Raw genomic sequence first — 6,901 nt, 5'->3', positions numbered from 1 at the left:
GATTTATGGTATATAAAATATTGTGTAAATTTACGTGTAGCTGGACTTCAGTGAACACGGTTATATAAGGAGCTTCAGTGATTGTATTCTCCGTAAAATGAATGAGAACACTGGCGGGAAGTTGTCAGAATCAGCTTTCAGAACACAGGAAATTAAACATAGACTGGGAGCAATTCAGAGTGTGCATCCAAGAAAAATGCTGAATCTCAGTTAAATCAGTGTGTTTTGTGGCACTTTGGTTTTTTCTATTTCCATCCACCTCTTCCCAGCTCCACAGTAGGCTTGAAAACTAAGATCACAATTACTGTGAAAACCAGCAGTCTGATAGCCAAAGGAAGAGGCAAAACTGTGCTACATCTTCTTCAAACCTTCATTCCCAGAGAACTGACATTATTGAACTCTTGTGGTAGTTTCCTGGAAGACCTCACTTGCAAGGTAATCTTTTAAAAATTTTTATGTCCGGGTGTACATATGCAAATTTGTTATATAGGTAAAATGCATGCCACAGGTGTTTGATATACAGATTATTTTGTCACCCAGGTAATAAGCATAACACCCAATAGGTAGTTTTTGAAATCCTTTCCCTCCTCCCGCTTTCTACCCTCAAGTAGGCACCAGTGTCTGTTGTTCCCTTCTTTGTGTCCATGTGTTCTCATCATTTAGCTCCCACTTATAAGTGAGAACATACAGTTTCTGGTTTTCTTTTCTTGCATTAGTTTGCTTAGGTAGGATAACAGCCTCCAGCTCCATCTATCTTGCTGCAAAGGACATGATCTTGTTTTTTTATGACTGCATAGTATTCCAGGATGTATATGTACCACATTTTCTTTATCTAGTCTATTGTTGATGGGCATTTAGGTTGATTCTATGGCTTTGCTGTGGTGAATAGTGCTGAAATGAACATATGCATGTATATATCTTCATGGTAGAATTATTTATATTCCTTTGGGTATATACTCAATAATGGGATTACTGGGTTAAATGCTAATCCTCTTAAGTTCTTTGAGGAACTACCACACTACTTTCCACAATGGTTGAACTTAAAATCAGCAAGAAGAAATGACTCATGATGCACAAAGTGTTCTCTATAGGACTAAAACTGACTTTGTAACATAAGCCTAGGGGGCTAGAGGATTGGGATGACACAGACTGCTAAAAACAACAAAACAAAACAAGAAAAACAAAATACTGGTAGACTGCTTCCCTATAAGAAATACATAAAGACAGTAACTGAAATCTACAAGAAAGAATAAAAAACACCATTGAAGAATTACATAGAAACATATAAAAGATAGCACAAATGTATTTTTATTCATATCTCATCTGTTCTCCTTTCTGAATTAAAAGACAGCTGCATAAAACAATGGTTATAAATCTGTGTTGATGAGATACAATGAGAAACTGTATCATTTGTATGACATCAGAAGAAAGGATGGAAGATAAAGATGGATAGAAACAAATTTTGTATACTACTGTAATTGTTATTATTAATACAAGATAGAGTGTTATAAGTTAACATGATAATTAGAAGCCACAGGACAAGCACTGAGAAAATAACTAAAAAATATAATAAGTGACATGGCAAGAGAACGAAAGTGTGATATTATAGAGTACCTGTACAACATAAGAGAAGGCAGTAATAAGGGAAAAAAATGGAGAAAGAAAAACAGAAATTACGCAAGATATGTAAAAACAAATAGCTGAATCACAGACATAAGTCTCAAACTGTCAGGAATTACACAAAATGCAAATGAATTAAGTATTCTAATTATCCATGTCATAGACTGAAATTACCAGAAGGAAAAAAATATATATATATATAACTATATATTGCTACAACACACATACTTTAAGTTGAATGATACAAATAGGTTTAAAGAAAAAGGATAGGAACAGATATCCCAGGCAAACAAACAGTAACATAAAGAAAACTGAGGTAGTGATACAAATAAAAGACATAATATGCTTTAAAAAAGTTATGGGATGCTTTATGAATTTGTGTGTCATCCTTGCACTGGCGCAATGCTGATCTATGTATAGTTCCAACAAAATATACTTTAAGACCACAAACTTATTGCTAATGACAAAAATTATATTTTAGAATAATAAAATGGTCAAACAAGGAGGTATAAATGTGCCTAACAACAGAGAAATATAGGAAACAAAACTAACATAATTGAAGGGGGAGTTTGACAATTTAATGGTAACAGTTGGAGATTTTAATAACCAACTTTCAATTACAGATAGGACAATTAGGCATAAGATAAGTAAGGAAATGGAATACTTGAATGACAATATAAACCAGCCAGAATGAGCAGACATCTCATATAAAATAATCCATCCAACAAAACAGAATTCAAATTATTCTCAAGTGCACATGGAACATTCCTCCAGATAGAGCATAAGTTAAGCCATAAAATTAGCTTTAATAAATTTAAAGAATTTAAATCATGCAGAGTATGTTTCCTAATAACAATGGAATAAAATTAGAAATAAATTAAGAAAATAAAAGTTCGGAAATTTATAAATGTGTGGAAATTTAAGTCTCATCTTTCTAAATAATCATCTTTCTAAATAATCAAAGAGTAAGTCACAAGATTAAGTATAATCTTTCTAAATAATCACCTTTCTAAATAATCAAAGAATAAGTCACAAGACAGATCAGAAAGTACTTCAAAATGAATTTGAATAAGATCGGTGTATAACGAAACATATGAGATGAAGCTAAAGGAATGATTAGAGAAAAAATGGATGTCTGCAAATACCTGTGTTAAAAAAGAAGAGAGATCACAAATCAGTAACCCAATCTTCCTTCTTAAGAGAATGGAAAAAGAATATCAAGAGAAACTTTAAGCAGAAATAAATAAATAATAAAAATTTGAATGAAAGTAAATGAGATGCGGATAGAAAAACTGTATAGATGGGGATAGAAAAACTATACAACAACAACAACAAAAGCAAACACTGGGACTTTGAAATAAATTAACACAATTGACATATCTTTAGGTAGCATAATCAAGAAAAAGGGAGGATACTCAAATTACTAAAATCAGGATGAAAAAGGGAAAAATACTACCAACTTTATATTAAAAAGGTAAAGGATTACTATATACAACTGTGTACAAAATTATTGGCTAAATTAGATAAAGATTACAAATTCTTAGAAAGATACAGAAGCTACTCAAAAGAAACAGAAAATGAAAAATCAATAACAAGTCAAGGGATTGAAATAATATTTTTAAACATTCCACAAAAAAAAATTAGGACTAGATGTCTTTACTGGTGAATTCAACTAGTTTTTAAAGAGTTAATACTAATTTTTTGCAAGCTTTTCCAAAAATATATTAGAAGTGAGCCCTTCTCAACTTATTCTATGAGACCAACACTGCCTTCATATCAAAATCAGACAAGAACATCACAATAAATTATCACTACAGACAAATATCCCTTGTGAATATAAGCACAAAAAATGCTTACCAAAATACTGGCAAATCATGTCCAGCAATATCTTAAAAGAATTACACCAGGTAGGGCAAAGTGAGATTGGATGCAGTGTATCAAAGGAATACAGATTAGTTCAACATACAACAAAAAAATATATAATATGTCATACTAGAAAAACAATAATAATAAAACACATGATGATCCCATAGACACAGAAAAAACCTTTGATAAAATCCTAAACTATTTCATGATAGCAGAAGATCACCTGAACCTGGAAAGCTGGCTAACGAAAACCCCACAGCCAACATCATACACAATGGTGAAAGATTAAAATATTTTTTTCTAAGATAATTCACAAGATAAAGATTTTCAATCTCACTACTTGTTATTCAGCACTGTGCTGGAGATTCTGGCCTTGGCATTTATGTAAGAAAAAGGAATAAAAGACATCGAGATTGCAAGATAAGAAGTAAAACTATCTCTATTTGAATATTACATGAGCTTACAAATAGAAAATCCTAAATTATATAGCAAAAAATCCACTAGTGCTCATAAAAAGTTAGGCAAGTTTGCAGGATTCAAGATCAATACATAAAAATTAATTGTATTTCTCTACACTAGTAGTGAATAAGCTGGAAATGAACTTGATGCCATTTAAAATGGCATCTAAATAATTAAATATTTAAGAATAAATTTAATGATGGAAGTGCAAGATTGCACAGTTAATATCACAAACATTGTTTAGAGAAATTAAAGACTTAAATAAATAGAATGACTTCCCATGTTCTTAGATTGGAAGACTCTATATTCTGAAGATTGACAGTCTCCAATTAGATCTACGGTTTTAACATATTCCTTGTCTAAATATCATATGCTTTTTTTCTTTGCTGATATTGACAAGCTGATCTTAAAATACGTATAGAAATGCCAGAGACCAAAGCAGCCAACACAATCTTGAAGAAGAACAAAGTTGGAGGACTCACGCTTCTTGATATCATATCTCAAAAGCTGCAGTAGTCAAGACAGTGTAGTAGTGGTATAAGGTTTAACGTGTAGATCAATGGAATACAATGAAGACTCCATAAATAAATCTCTAGTGATTTTCACCTGGGGTGACAATAAAATGCAGTGAAGAAATAATATTTTATTTTATTTTTTAACAAATGGTGCTGGAACAACTGCATCTATCTATGTATCTATGTATCTATGTATCTATCTATGTGTTTATCTATCTATCTCTAATTTCTACCCCTACATTACACCATATAAAATAATTCAAATGGATTGAAGATCTAAATGTAAGGGTGAAAAATCTAAAACTCTTAGAAGGAAGCTATATATATATATATGTGTGTGTGTGTGTGTGTGTGTGTGTGTGTGTGTGTGTGTGTGTATAAAATCTGGATATATACCCAAAAGAATATAAATTGTTCTACTAGCAAGATGCCTGCACATGTATGCTCATTATAGTGCTATTCACAAGAACAAAGATATGGAGTAAATCTAAATGCCCATCAATGGTAGACTACATATATATATATATATATGGTGGTACATATACACCATAGAATATTATGCAGGTTTAAAAAAGAATGTGATCATGTCCTTTGCGACAACATGGATGCAGCTGGAGACCTTTATCCTAAGCAAACTAATGCAAGAACAGAAAACCAAATACTATATGTTCTCACTTATAAGTGGGAGCTAATCAATGAGAACACATGGACACTAATAGGCGAACAGACACTGGGGCCTACTTGAAAGTGGAAGGTGGGAAGAGGGAGAGAATCAGAAAAATACCTATTGGGTACTATGCTTCTTACCTGGGTTATGATATAATCTGTACACGAAATCCCCATGATGAGAAGTTCACCTGTATTACAAACCTGCATATGTACTTCTGAACCAAAAATAAATGGTAAAAAAAGAAAATTTGCTTAGCATCATTAGTCACTAAGAAATTCAAAACCACAATGAGATACCGTTTCATATTCACTACATGGCTATAATAAAAAAAAGGCGGGCAAAACACAGTTTGGTGAAGATGCAAAGAAATTTGAATTCTCACAAACTGCAGATTGGAATGTCAAATAATTCAGCCACTTTGGAAAATGGTTTTGTAGTTCTCCAATATATTAAATATGACCACTGCATGACCAACTATTTCACTTTTGGATATATACCCAAGAGGAGTGAACATCTACATCTGCACATAAACATATATTATTGTTCACAGCAGCATTATTCAAAATAGTTAAAATGTAAAAACAATCTAAATGTCTATTATCTGAAGAAAGGAATAGCAAAATATGGTTATATCTACAAAATTGAATATTATTGGGGAATAAAAAGAAATGAAGTACTGATTTATGGTAATTCATATAGGTAAACCTTGAAAACATTAGTACAAGTTGAAGAAAAGCAACACATAAAGCAACATATTATGATTTCATTTATATAAAATGTTTAGAAGAGAAAAATCCATTGATAGAGATCAGTGGTTGACATTGGCTGTGGGAAGAGGAGAATGGGGTGCAATGCTAATGGATGTGGGATGTCTTCTTGCTATTAGAAAAATATTCTGGAATTACATAGTGGTGATAGCTGCACCATGTTGTGAGTATAACAAAAACACTGAATTATCCAATTTTAAATGATGACTATCATAACTGTAAAAGAATGAAGTGTATCTCAATTTTTAAAAATGCTTGGAGCACATAATGCCAAGTAACTGACCTCCAAAATCAAAGTCTCCTGGAAGCACATATATGAAATATACAAAGATGCAAACAGATGCCAGGAATCCACAGAAAATTGCTGATATTGGGCCAAATGTGTTTTTAGCTAGTATTCAATTTTAACAATAATAAATAGTGGACACTTTTTTTTTTTATGTACCAAGACATCTTTTGAGTGCTTTACATGCATGTTTTCATCTAATCTTCATAAAATTCTGTGATGATTTATAAAATTTTCAATTTTACAGATGGAAATCTTAAAGCTTTAGTGATTAAGACATTAGTCCAAAATCTCTCCATTAGCATGTATCCGGATTTGAATCAAAGACCACTAGCTTCATAGCGCATAGTAGTGAAGTATTATCTTTTTGAAGTTTATTCTGAAGTAAACCTTTTATTCATTGATGATTAATTCATTGTATCACCCATTTAATGAGCTTCTTTTTTGAAACTTTTCTACCCTGAGTTACTTTTAAACATAGGCAATACAAAGTGAAATATGAGTAAAAAAGCAATGCTATCATGGAGACTGCACGGGGATGTGTAAATAACCAATGAACAAATTAATTAGGATGAAGATTCAGCTCCAGTAAAATGCAGGGACATGATTAAAAGAGATTGCATTGTCAGAGGAGACCTTGCAGAGAAACTAGTTTATAAGTCAAGGCCTGAATGATGAAAAAAATTACTTCTGCAAAAACCTGAGGGAGAGAATCTCA

The 6,901-nt window shown here is 31.9% G+C and overlaps 1 non-coding gene across 1 annotated transcript; it reads right to left on the bottom strand.

Annotated features, from left to right (window-relative positions):
- Positions 1-1,972: 1,972 nt before the first annotated feature.
- Positions 1,973-2,075, bottom strand: LOC123573761 (U6 spliceosomal RNA). Its single transcript, XR_006698495.1, has one exon. It is a non-coding gene; the product is annotated as a U6 spliceosomal RNA (small nuclear RNA).
- Positions 2,076-6,901: the final 4,826 nt, after the last annotated feature.

This window comes from Macaca fascicularis, chromosome 5, assembly GCF_037993035.2.
Source record: "Macaca fascicularis isolate 582-1 chromosome 5, T2T-MFA8v1.1".
In the NCBI taxonomy this organism is placed as follows: domain Eukaryota; kingdom Metazoa; phylum Chordata; class Mammalia; order Primates; family Cercopithecidae; genus Macaca; species Macaca fascicularis.
This window is presented reverse-complemented; position numbering and strand designations above follow the sequence as displayed.